The sequence below is a fragment of the Schistocerca serialis genome, unplaced genomic scaffold (assembly GCF_023864345.2).
Source record: "Schistocerca serialis cubense isolate TAMUIC-IGC-003099 unplaced genomic scaffold, iqSchSeri2.2 HiC_scaffold_1091, whole genome shotgun sequence".
NCBI lineage: Eukaryota > Metazoa > Arthropoda > Insecta > Orthoptera > Acrididae > Schistocerca > Schistocerca serialis.
In genome coordinates, this window is record NW_026047284.1 from 25001 (window position 1) to 37500 (window position 12500).

Consider the following 12500-nt stretch of genomic DNA (forward strand, 5'->3'; position numbering starts at 1 on the left):
CAGAGACATTGAAGCCCCTCTGCGCGAGTCCACGGGCGACATAACGCACCACAGCGTCATGGCGCTTGACCCGGGACCCGTGCGTCCGAAAGCAAGCCTGAAGTACGTGGTTGGCGGTCTCCACGGCCTGGCACCCCGCGCGGCATCTGGTGTCCGCCTCCCGCCCGCGACTGCGCCGTGCCTTCGTAGGGAAGGCGTTGATGCGGGCGCGGAGGGCGTCGATGTATTCACGCCCAGATAGCAGGCGACTGGTGTCGGCGACCCACTGATGTTGGCCACTGACGGCGGCAGAAGATGACAGCGCCGCACCGTCAATGGCGATGTGTAGGCGCGCCGCCCACATTTCCCCAACCTGCGTTGACGATTTGAGGAGGTGGCCCTCCCACATTAGGTGGCGCTCCAGCACCTCGATCTCACGCTGCACCTCATCCATGCCTGCACCGTCGCAGGCTGGCCCTATCTTCTTCAGCGCCAGGAGACGGGACCGACGGAGGGTCGGACCCATCCATCGGCAAGATGGAATGCCGAGGCCCCCCTGGGCAACAGGAGCGTGGAAGTATCCCAGGGGGGTGTCCGCCGGAAGGCGGAACCATCTCCTGACGGCGGCCCGGATGGTGACGTCGGCCGACTTCAATGCACCCACCCGGGTGCGGCTGAGGGCCAGCCCGTGGTACAGGCCAGGGAGAAGTACGTTGGTGAGAGCGTGGAGGCGCTGTTGCGGCTTCAGCGGAGCTCGGGAGATGACGTCAAGCTGCTCCACCAGGTGGCGACGTGGATTGAAGACACAGCGACCCGCCGTGGAAAATTGCAGCCCCAGGTACCGGAAGGTTTCACCCACACGCAGGGCAGGCATGGTGGTGTTGCCTGCTGTGAAGGTGACATTGCTGTCCACCTTCACCTTCTTCTCGCGCCCTGACGCGACTAAGGCGAGGGTGAAACACTTCCGGGCGTTGATCTGCAGCCCCAGGTGGGCGAGGGCTGCGGTAGCTGCGTCGATGAGGGACTGCAAGCCCCTCGGGGTCGCTGCAAACAGCAAGACGTCATCTGCAAAGGCCGCAGCGTTGACTCTGCGACCGAGGATCCGAGCTCCGATGTGGGAGGGCAGTTGGCCTAAAACGTAGTCCACCGCAAAGTTGAACAGGAGGGGGGAGAGGGGATCGCCCTGGCGAACGCCCCGTGCTGGCTGCACAGACACGCCCACGCCGGCGCCGTCCGCTATCACTGTCGTGCTGCCCTCGTAGCACCGCTCGACATACTCGACAAAACAATCCGGCAGGCCATGCGCCTTCAGCACGGGGCGAAGGGCAGCATGATCTACCGAATCGAATGCCTTAGATACGTCGATCGATGCCACAAAGACAGAGCGGCAGGAGCGAACTGCGTCGGTGAGAGCAGTGTCCAAGATGAAGGTATTTTCCAACATCCCATCCCGAGGGATGAATGCCCGCTGACGTTCGTCCACAGCACATGCGCGCATCAGGCGTGACGCGAGAACCTTGTGAAAGGTCCGCGCCAACACCGAGCAGACCGTAATGGGGCGAAAGTCAGCGGGGGATGTTGGTGCAGCCGTTTTCGGGAGAAGGGACGTCCGCGCGCGAAGCAGGCGTTCCGGAAGGGCGCGGGCCAGAAGGAAGAGATTCATCACTTTCACCAGGACTTCGTGCGGCAGGCGCCGCAACTCCGCTGGGGTAAGGCCGTCCGGCCCGGCCGCTGATCCCCTGGGCGGCAACGCGGCGGCGACCTCCTCATGTGTGACCGGCCCCCATAGGCACTCGGGAGCGACAGGCTCCGAGTGCGGGAGGAGGCGGTCACGAATGAAGCCCGCGGTGGAGATGGGCTTCTTGGTGAAGAGGTCCGCCCAGAAGTCCAGCAGACCAGGGATGGCAGGTGGCGGCTGGAGCAGGGTGCCATCCAAGAGGCCGCGCACGCAACGTGCACGCGACCGTCGGAAGGCATCCTGCGTTCTCGCGTACTCCCAGCGGCGCCGCTTGCGCTTCTGCGTCGGCGGCGCGGCAGGCGGCCGCTTCGATGGTTGGCGCGGCCGCTGTGTCCTGGTGATCGATCTCTCCCCTCTGGACCCGACCGACGCAAGGGCATCCGGGAGCATGCCCAGGATGACATCGGGCGGCGTGCCCCGCCCCAGACCTATAACACGATCCAGGGCAGAGAAACGCTGGGCGGAAGCGGGTAGCCCCGCCAGATGCTCCCAGATGGCGGCGTCAGTCGGCCCCTCCGGCGGCGGCCCGGTGGTGTCGGCCGCGAAGTCCTCGGCTGCGTCGACGGGCGGCGCAGCGGCCTCGCCCGCGTCAGGCAGCGGGCTCGCTGCTCCCCGGCGGGACGCCGGCTCTTAAGAGAGTCATAGTTACTCCCGCCGTTTACCCGCGCTTGCTTGAATTTCTTCACGTTGACATTCAGAGCACTGGGCAGAAATCACATTGCGTCAACACCCGCTAGGGCCATCGCAATGCTTTGTTTTAATTAGACAGTCGGATTCCCCCAGTCCGTGCCAGTTCTGAGTTGATCGTTGAATGGCGGCCGAAGAGAATCCGCGCACCCGCGCGCCCCCGGAGGAGCACGCTAAGGCGGACGCGGCCTCGCAGCAAGGAAGATCCGTGGGAGGCCAAGGCACGGGACCGAGCTCGGATCCTGCACGCAGGTTGAAGCACCGGGGCGCGAACGCCGCGCAGGCGCGCGCATCCTGCACCGCCGGCCAGCACGAGGCCGACCAACGGCGAGAGCAGACCACGCCCGCGCTAAACGCCCGCACTTACCGGCACCCCTACGGCACTCACCTCGCCCAGGCCCGGCACGTTAGCGCTGACCCACTTCCCGACCAAGCCCGACACGCCCCGATCCTCAGAGCCAATCCTTATCCCGAAGTTACGGATCCAATTTGCCGACTTCCCTTACCTACATTATTCTATCGACTAGAGGCTCTTCACCTTGGAGACCTGCTGCGGATATGGGTACGAACCGGCGCGACACCTCCACGTGGCCCTCTCCCGGATTTTCAAGGTCCGAGGGGAAGATCGGGACACCGCCGCAACTGCGGTGCTCTTCGCGTTCCAAACCCTATCTCCCTGCTAGAGGATTCCAGGGAACTCGAACGCTCATGCAGAAAAGAAAACTCTTCCCCGATCTCCCGACGGCGTCTCCGGGTCCTTTTGGGTTACCCCGACGAGCATCTCTAAAAGAGGGGCCCGACTTGTATCGGTTCCGCTGCCGGGTTCCGGAATAGGAACCGGATTCCCTTTCGCCCAACGGGGGCCAGCACAAAGTGCATCATGCTATGACGGCCCCCATCAACATCGGATTTCTCCTAGGGCTTAGGATCGACTGACTCGTGTGCAACGGCTGTTCACACGAAACCCTTCTCCGCGTCAGCCCTCCAGGGCCTCGCTGGAGTATTTGCTACTACCACCAAGATCTGCACCGACGGCGGCTCCAGGCAGGCTCACGCCCAGACCCTTCTGCGCCCACCGCCGCGACCCTCCTACTCGTCAGGGCTTCGCGGCCGGCCGCAAGGACCGGCCATGACTGCCAGACTGACGGCCGAGTATAGGCACGACGCTTCAGCGCCATCCATTTTCAGGGCTAGTTGCTTCGGCAGGTGAGTTGTTACACACTCCTTAGCGGATTCCGACTTCCATGGCCACCGTCCTGCTGTCTTAAGCAACCAACGCCTTTCATGGTTTCCCATGAGCGTCGATTCGGGCGCCTTAACTCGGCGTTTGGTTCATCCCACAGCGCCAGTTCTGCTTACCAAAAGTGGCCCACTTGGCACTCCGATCCGAGTCGTTTGCTCGCGGCTTCAGCATATCAAGCAAGCCGGAGATCTCACCCATTTAAAGTTTGAGAATAGGTTGAGGTCGTTTCGGCCCCAAGGCCTCTAATCATTCGCTTTACCGGATGAGACTCGTACGAGCACCAGCTATCCTGAGGGAAACTTCGGAGGGAACCAGCTACTAGATGGTTCGATTAGTCTTTCGCCCCTATACCCAGCTCCGACGATCGATTTGCACGTCAGAATCGCTACGGACCTCCATCAGGGTTTCCCCTGACTTCGTCCTGGCCAGGCATAGTTCACCATCTTTCGGGTCCCAACGTGTACGCTCTAGGTGCGCCTCACCTCGCAATGAGGACGAGACGCCCCGGGAGTGCGGAGGCCGCCGCCCCGTGAAGGGCGGGGAAGCCCCATCCTCCCTCGGCCCGCGCAAGGCGAGACCTTCACTTTCATTACGCCTTTAGGTTTCGTACAGCCCAATGACTCGCGCACATGTTAGACTCCTTGGTCCGTGTTTCAAGACGGGTCGTGAAATTGTCCAAAGCTGAAGCGCCGCTGACGGGAGCGATTATTCCGCCCGAGAGCATCCCGAGCCAACAGCGGCGCGGGTCCGGGGCCGGGCCAGGTAGGTCCGTCATCCGGGAAGAACCGCGCGCGCTTGCCGGGAGCCCGAGCGCCCAAAGGGGCGAATCGACTCCTCCAGATATACCGCCGGGCAGCCAGCCAGGACACCGGGGCTCTGCCCAACAGACGCGAACCGAGGCCCGCGGAAGGACAGGCTGCGCACCCGGGCCGTAGGCCGGCACCCAGCGGGTCGCGACGTCCTACTAGGGGAGAAGTGCGGCCCACCGCACACCGGAACGGCCCCACCCCGCGGCGAGTGGAAAGGCAACCGGACACGACCCCGCCGCGGATTGCTCCGCGCGGGCGGCCGGCCCCATCTGCCGAGGGCGGAGGCCAGTGGCCGGATGGGCGTGAATCTCACCCGTTCGACCTTTCGGACTTCTCACGTTTACCCCAGAACGGTTTCACGTACTTTTGAACTCTCTCTTCAAAGTTCTTTTCAACTTTCCCTCACGGTACTTGTTCGCTATCGGTCTCGTGGTCATATTTAGTCTCAGATGGAGTTTACCACCCACTTGGAGCTGCACTCTCAAGCAACCCGACTCGAAGGAGAGGTCCCGCCGACGCTCGCACCGGCCGCTACGGGCCTGGCACCCTCTACGGGCCGTGGCCTCATTCAAGTTGGACTTGGGCTCGGCGCGAGGCGTCGGGGTAGTGGACCCTCCCAAACACCACATGCCACGACAGGCGGCAGCCTGCGGGGTTCGGTGCTGGACTCTTCCCTGTTCGCTCGCCGCTACTGGGGGAATCCTTGTTAGTTTCTTTTCCTCCGCTTAGTAATATGCTTAAATTCAGCGGGTAGTCTCGCCTGCTCTGAGGTCGTTGTACGAGGTGTCGCACGCCACACCGCCAGCCGGCTGTGCACGCTACCGAGTAAGTACCGGTATGCGAACCGCCAGGCGACGGGCGCGCATCGCACGTTTAAGGAGACGCGGCCGGCCCCACAGGCGGCCACGACACTCCCAGGTCTGCGAAGCGGGGCAAACGCCGCGCGCTTCAGTATACGTAGCCGACCCTCAGCCAGACGTGGCCCGGGAACGGAATCCATGGACCGCAATGTGCGTTCGAAACGTCGATGTTCATGTGTCCTGCAGTTCACATGTCGACGCGCAATTTGCTGCGTTCTTCATCGACCCACGAGCCGAGTGATCCACCGTCCTGGGTGATCTTTTCGTAGTTTCCACTATCTCTTTCAAGACAGTTGCATAGGCGGGACTGAGGCGTGTGGCGGCCCCTGTTCCAGCGTTCAGTGTCCAACGGCCTCACGGCCGATGGGCGTCGTACGGCTCCACACCGGAGCGGACAGGCACTCGGGCGAAAGTCATTCAAAACCGGCGCCAGGCGCCAGGTGCCGCAGGCCAGCCGCTCCAGCGCTTCAGCGCTCGTACCACACAACATTGCCGTTAGTTTTGAGACGAACGCGTGGTTCCGCACGCGGCGCACAGCTACTGCGAGCCGTACAGGTAGCGTGTTGCGCGACACGACACGCACATCGAAAGACATGCAGTCTAGTCGGTAATGATCCTTCCGCAGGTTCACCTACGGAAACCTTGTTACGACTTTTACTTCCTCTAAATGATCAAGTTTGGTCATCTTTCCGGTAGCATCGGCAACGACAGAGTCAATGCCGCGTACCAGTCCGAAGACCTCACTAAATCATTCAATCGGTAGTAGCGACGGGCGGTGTGTACAAAGGGCAGGGACGTAATCAACGCGAGCTTATGACTCGCGCTTACTGGGAATTCCTCGTTCATGGGGAACAATTGCAAGCCCCAATCCCTAGCACGAAGGAGGTTCAGCGGGTTACCCCGACCTTTCGGCCTAGGAAGACACGCTGATTCCTTCAGTGTAGCGCGCGTGCGGCCCAGAACATCTAAGGGCATCACAGACCTGTTATTGCTCAATCTCGTGCGGCTAGAAGCCGCCTGTCCCTCTAAGAAGAAAAGTAATCGCTGACAGCACGAAGGATGTCACGCGACTAGTTAGCAGGCTAGAGTCTCGTTCGTTATCGGAATTAACCAGACAAATCGCTCCACCAACTAAGAACGGCCATGCACCACCACCCACCGAATCAAGAAAGAGCTATCAATCTGTCAATCCTTCCGGTGTCCGGGCCTGGTGAGGTTTCCCGTGTTGAGTCAAATTAAGCCGCAGGCTCCACTCCTGGTGGTGCCCTTCCGTCAATTCCTTTAAGTTTCAGCTTTGCAACCATACTTCCCCCGGAACCCAAAAGCTTTGGTTTCCCGGAGGCTGCCCGCCGAGTCATCGGAGGAACTGCGGCGGATCGCTGGCTGGCATCGTTTATGGTTAGAACTAGGGCGGTATCTGATCGCCTTCGAACCTCTAACTTTCGTTCTTGATTAATGAAAACATACTTGGCAAATGCTTTCGCTTCTGTTCGTCTTGCGACGATCCAAGAATTTCACCTCTAACGTCGCAATACGAATGCCCCCGCCTGTCCCTATTAATCATTACCTCGGGTTCCGAAAACCAACAAAATAGAACCGAGGTCCTATTCCATTATTCCATGCACACAGTATTCAGGCGGGCTTGCCTGCTTTAAGCACTCTAATTTGTTCAAAGTAAACGTGCCGGCCCACCGAGACACTCAATAAAGAGCACCCTGGTAGGATTTCAACGGGGTCCGCCTCGGGACGCACGAGCACGCACGAGGCGGTCGCACGCCTTCGGCTCGCCCCACCGGCAGGACGTCCCACGATACATGCCAGTTAAACACCGACGGGCGGTGAACCAACAGCGTGGGACACAAATCCAACTACGAGCTTTTTAACCGCAACAACTTTAATATACGCTATTGGAGCTGGAATTACCGCGGCTGCTGGCACCAGACTTGCCCTCCAATAGATACTCGTTAAAGGATTTAAAGTGTACTCATTCCGATTACGGGGCCTCGGATGAGTCCCGTATCGTTATTTTTCGTCACTACCTCCCCGTGCCGGGAGTGGGTAATTTGCGCGCCTGCTGCCTTCCTTGGATGTGGTAGCCGTTTCTCAGGCTCCCTCTCCGGAATCGAACCCTGATTCCCCGTTACCCGTTACAACCATGGTAGGCGCAGAACCTACCATCGACAGTTGATAAGGCAGACATTTGAAAGATGCGTCGCCGGTACGAGGACCGTGCGATCAGCCCTAAGTTATTCAGAGTCACCAAGGCAAACGGACCGGACGAGCCGACCGATTGGTTTTGATCTAATAAAAGCGTCCCTTCCATCTCTGGTCGGGACTCTGTTTGCATGTATTAGCTCTAGAATTACCACAGTTATCCAAGTAACGTGGGTACGATCTAAGGAACCATAACTGATTTAATGAGCCATTCGCGGTTTCACCTTAATGCGGCTTGTACTGAGACATGCATGGCTTAATCTTTGAGACAAGCATATGACTACTGGCAGGATCAACCAGGGAGCTGCGTCAACTAGAGCTGAGCAGCCGGCCGCCCGGGAGTGTGTCCCGGGGGCCCGCGCGAACACGCAAGCGTCCGCTCAATTATTCTGCAAACAGGAGGAGGCTGAGCTCCCCTGCACAACACACCTCGAAACCCTCTCAGGTCCCGGCGGCGCGCAGCGCCGTCCTAAGTACTTGGTCGGGTTCGAGAGAGGCGCAATCGCCCGGAGTTAGGCGAGTAGACGCTTTAGGTGCGACCACCCGTGCTCCCAACTGAGCTTGCCGCTGCCGACAGAGGCCCGGGAGCGTGCTGTCGTGGCATTGCCGGCGGGAGACAACACGCGCCACCTACGGTGACCGGCAGCTCCAACGCCAGCGCCACAGAAGGACAAAAGCCCTACTTGGGTGCCGAAGCGAACTCTCCCAGCACAGCGCACGCGCCAACACGTCCGCACAGCTGCGATACAAACCACCTGCGAGAACCGCTGGGGCGACCGAGCAGCAGACGGCGTCGCGGCGCCGAGCGCCGGGCGGCGGCGCATCCTCAGCGCACAAAGTCCTCAATCGGACCAGCACACTGCAGATGGCCACCGCGCTTCGCACCGGGCCCGCGAGGACCTACTTTGGCCGCAAGGCGCCGCGAGCAGGGGGCGCCGGCGCGCAGCTGCGCCGCCTGCCGCGTCCGTCGGCCGGCGCGCCTGCCACCGGCCGCCCCCACCAGCCGGCTGTAGCGCGTGCGCCCACGCACCGCGCTGCCAGCACGCCGGGCGGCCCCCCCTCACCGGCCGGGGACGGTCCCACCCAGCCACCGCCGCGTATCGCCTCACACCCAGATCCCCTTTCACGTTCGTGGGCATGGTGGGTCCCCTTTCACGTTCGTGGGCATGGTGGGTATCCCTGAAACAACCGGTTAATAGCTCGACCGATCGTCGCCAACACTGATTCACCTCTAGCGAGAACAACCGCACCACAACGGGTTACCGGTTGTTCATTTGCGTAACGTCACCAGCAAACGTACACGTCCATCGCCATTTGCAACGAGTATTGCATGCCTGTGTCAGGTGTCACAACACACTACGTCTGCCCACATAGACGCAACAACATGTGCACGCCTAGAGAACACGTGGAAGGTAGACCCCGTACGTATGCGGTGTCCATTGCGCGAACGACTGTCAGCCCGCCTCTGCAGCATGTCGCAGATGTGGAACGCGGTGCAACATGCTATCACGGTGTGTGAGAAGAGACGACTACGTCCGAATACACGCTCCACTACATCAACAGACTGCTCATGCTGATCGCCATCCAGGGCGTCCGTTCCTCCCACACGTCTGTATGGCGTACCACACTGCAATCCAGCTCTTATAGGGAGACGACACGTAGCTGCGTGCACAATATTTGGACTGTATGGTCCGCCGTTGCTAGGCGCTGTCGTCATACGGTCACATGGGCCACGATGTATCATTCAGTACATACGGAGCAATGTGCAGTACAGTTTGTGGGTTTTGCGTACATCGGCGGACAGGTGACAGGCCGTACCACAACGTAGGCTGAGTACGTCGGCATGCGAAGGGCATTGAACATGCAAACTTCTCACCGACCAGCTTGCGAAGGCAGGGGGGAAGGGGGGGGGGCATGTACGTCCTGCTGCTATCCACACTACAGTGTATAGCAGGAGCATGTGGAAAGTCAGCAACACCTGCAAGGTGTTTAACATGACGCGATACACAGGGGACCGGGCAGTGCGAGTAGCGAACTATATTGCGAGGGTTGCGGTTAGGCAACACTACACTACTTTAACGGGTTGCATAACAATTACAGAGCAGGTTCAGCGACAACGTGCGTCAGGTTAAGGCGCAATATAGTTTAGGTTACGGCGCACTTTAGGTTAGGTTAAGGCACATTATAGGTTAGGTTAAGGCACAACATGGGTTACGTTAAGGCACAACATGGGTTACGTTAAGGCACAACATGGGTTAGGTTAAGGCACAACATGGGTTAGGTTAAGGCACAACATGGGTTAGGTTAAGGCACAACATGGGTTAGGTTAAGGCACAACATGGGTTAGGTTAAGGCACAACATGGGTTAGGTTAAGGCACAACATGGGTTAGGTTAAGGCACAACATGGGTTAGGTTAAGGCACAACATGGGTTAGGTTAAGGCACAACATGGGTTAGGTTAAGGCACAACATGGGTTAGGTTAAGGCACAACATGGGTTAGGTTAAGGCACAACATGGGTTAGGTTAAGGCACAACATGGGTTAGGTTAAGGCACAACATGGGTTAGGTTAAGGCACAACATGGGTTAGGTTAAGGCACAACATGGGTTAGGTTAAGGCACAACATGGGTTAGGTTAAGGCACAACATGGGTTAGGTTAAGGCACAACATGGGTTAGGTTAAGGCACAACATGGGTTAGGTTAAGGCACAACATGGGTTAGGTTAAGGCACAACATGGGTTAGGTTAAGGCACAACATGGGTTAGGTTAAGGCACAACATGGGTTAGGTTAAGGCACAACATGGGTTAGGTTAAGGCACAACATGGGTTAGGTTAAGGCACAACATGGGTTAGGTTAAGGCACAACATGGGTTAGGTTAAGGCACAACATGGGTTAGGTTAAGGCACAACATGGGTTAGGTTAAGGCACAACATGGGTTAGGTTAAGGCACAACATGGGTTAGGTTAAGGCACAACATGGGTTAGGTTAAGGCACAACATGGGTTAGGTTAAGGCACAACATGGGTTAGGTTAAGGCACAACATGGGTTAGGTTAAGGCACAACATGGGTTAGGTTAAGGCACACCATGGGTTAGGTTAAGGCACACCATGGGTTAGGTTAAGGCACACCATGGGTTAGGTTAAGGCACAACATGGGTTAGGTTAAGGCACAACATGGGTTAGGTTAAGGCACAACATGGGTTAGGTTAAGGCACAACATGGGTTAGGTTAAGGCACAACATGGGTTAGGTTAAGGCACAACGTAGGTTAGGTTAAGGCACAACGTGGGTTAGGTTAAGGCACAACGTGGGTTAGGTTAAGGCACAACGTGGGTTAGGTTAAGGCACAACGTGGGTTAGGTTAAGGCACAACATGGGTTAGGTTAAGGCACAACATGGGTTAGGTTAAGGCACACCATGGGTTAGGTTAAGGCACAACATGGGTTAGGTTAAGGCACAACATGGGTTAGGTTAAGGCACAACATGGGTTAGGTTAAGGCACAACATGGGTTAGGTTAAGGCACAACATGGGTTAGGTTAAGGCACAACATGGGTTAGGTTAAGGCACAACATGGGTTAGGTTAAGGCACAACGTAGGTTAGGTTAAGGCACAACGTGGGTTAGGTTAAGGCACAACATGGGTTAGGTTAAGGCACAACATGGGTTAGGTTAAGGCACAACATGGGTTAGGTTAAGGCACAACATGGGTTAGGTTAAGGCACAACATGGGTTAGGTTACGGCACAACATGGGTTACGTTACGGCACAACATGGGTTACGTTACGGCACAACATGGGTTACGTTACGGCACAACATGGGTTACGTTACGGCACAACATGGGTTACGTTACGGCACAACATGGGTTACGTTACGGCACAACATGGGTTACGTTACGGCACAACATGGGTTACGTTACGGCACAAATTAGGTTAGGTTACGGCACAAATTAGGTTAGGTTAAGGCACAAATTAGGTTAGGTTAAGGCACAAATTAGGTTAGGTTAAGGCACAAATTAGGTTAGGTTAAGGCACAAATTAGGTTAGGTTAAGGCACAAATTAGGTTAGGTTAAGGCACAAATTAGGTTAGGTTAAGGCACAAATTAGGTTAGGTTAAGGCACGATATAGGTTAGGTTAAGGCACGATATAGGTTAGGTTAAGGCACGATATAGGTTAGGTTAAGGCACGATATAGGTTAGGTTAAGGCACGATATAGGTTAGGTTAAGGCACGATATAGGTTAGGTTAAGGCACGATATAGGTTAGGTTAAGGCACGATATAGGTTAGGTTAAGGTACGATATAGGTTAGGTTAAGGTACGATATAGGTTAGGTTAAGGTACGATATAGGTTAGGTTAAGGTACGATATAGGTTAGGTTAAGGTACGATATAGGTTAGGTTAAGGTACGATATAGGTTAGGTTAAGGTACGATATAGGTTAGGTTAAGGTACGATATAGGTTAGGTTAAGGTACGATATAGGTTAGGTTAAGGTACGATATAGGTTAGGTTAAGGTACGATATAGCGTAGGTTCAGATACACATTGTTGTAGGGAAAGGTGTATTGGGGGGGGGGGCGGCAGGTTCGTTGATAGTGATTATCGTAATTGGATGCCTGCGGTATTATCCGATTTGTCACGTCAGGATGCACTTTTGGCTCATGACAGGCGGCGCTCCGATTCCATGGTTGTGGCAGATCTGTGTCTTTCATTCCTGCCATTGTTTGTGTGCTGTGACAGGAGGCAGTATTGTGATGTTGGGTGCACCACTGTGTAGGACATGTGTGGGTGTTCGTGGCTTAGCTGAGCAATGTGCGGATGTCGGAAGGGTGGGATATTGTGTTTTCTGGGTGGACCTCCCGGTCTGGTAATGATAGTGTGGATTGTGTCATGTGGCGGAGAGGATGCACTGGATGTTCTTCCATGCTGGTGGTTAGATATTGTGTGTGATAAGAGAGTAGTGTGTGATAAGAGTGT

The 12500-nt window shown here is 56.9% G+C and overlaps 2 non-coding genes and 1 pseudogene across 2 annotated transcripts; all 3 read right to left on the reverse strand.

Moving 5' to 3' along the window:
• Window positions 1-5230, reverse strand: part of LOC126431403 (large subunit ribosomal RNA) — a 7247-nt pseudogene extending 2017 nt beyond the window's left edge.
• Window positions 5231-5418: 188 nt separating this feature from the next.
• LOC126431404 (5.8S ribosomal RNA) lies at window positions 5419-5573 on the reverse strand. Its single transcript, XR_007577567.1, has one exon. It is a non-coding gene; the product is annotated as a 5.8S ribosomal RNA (ribosomal RNA).
• A 351-nt stretch (window positions 5574-5924) lies between these two features.
• Window positions 5925-7833, reverse strand: LOC126431391 (small subunit ribosomal RNA). Its single transcript, XR_007577557.1, has one exon. It is a non-coding gene; the product is annotated as a small subunit ribosomal RNA (ribosomal RNA).
• Window positions 7834-12500: the final 4667 nt, after the last annotated feature.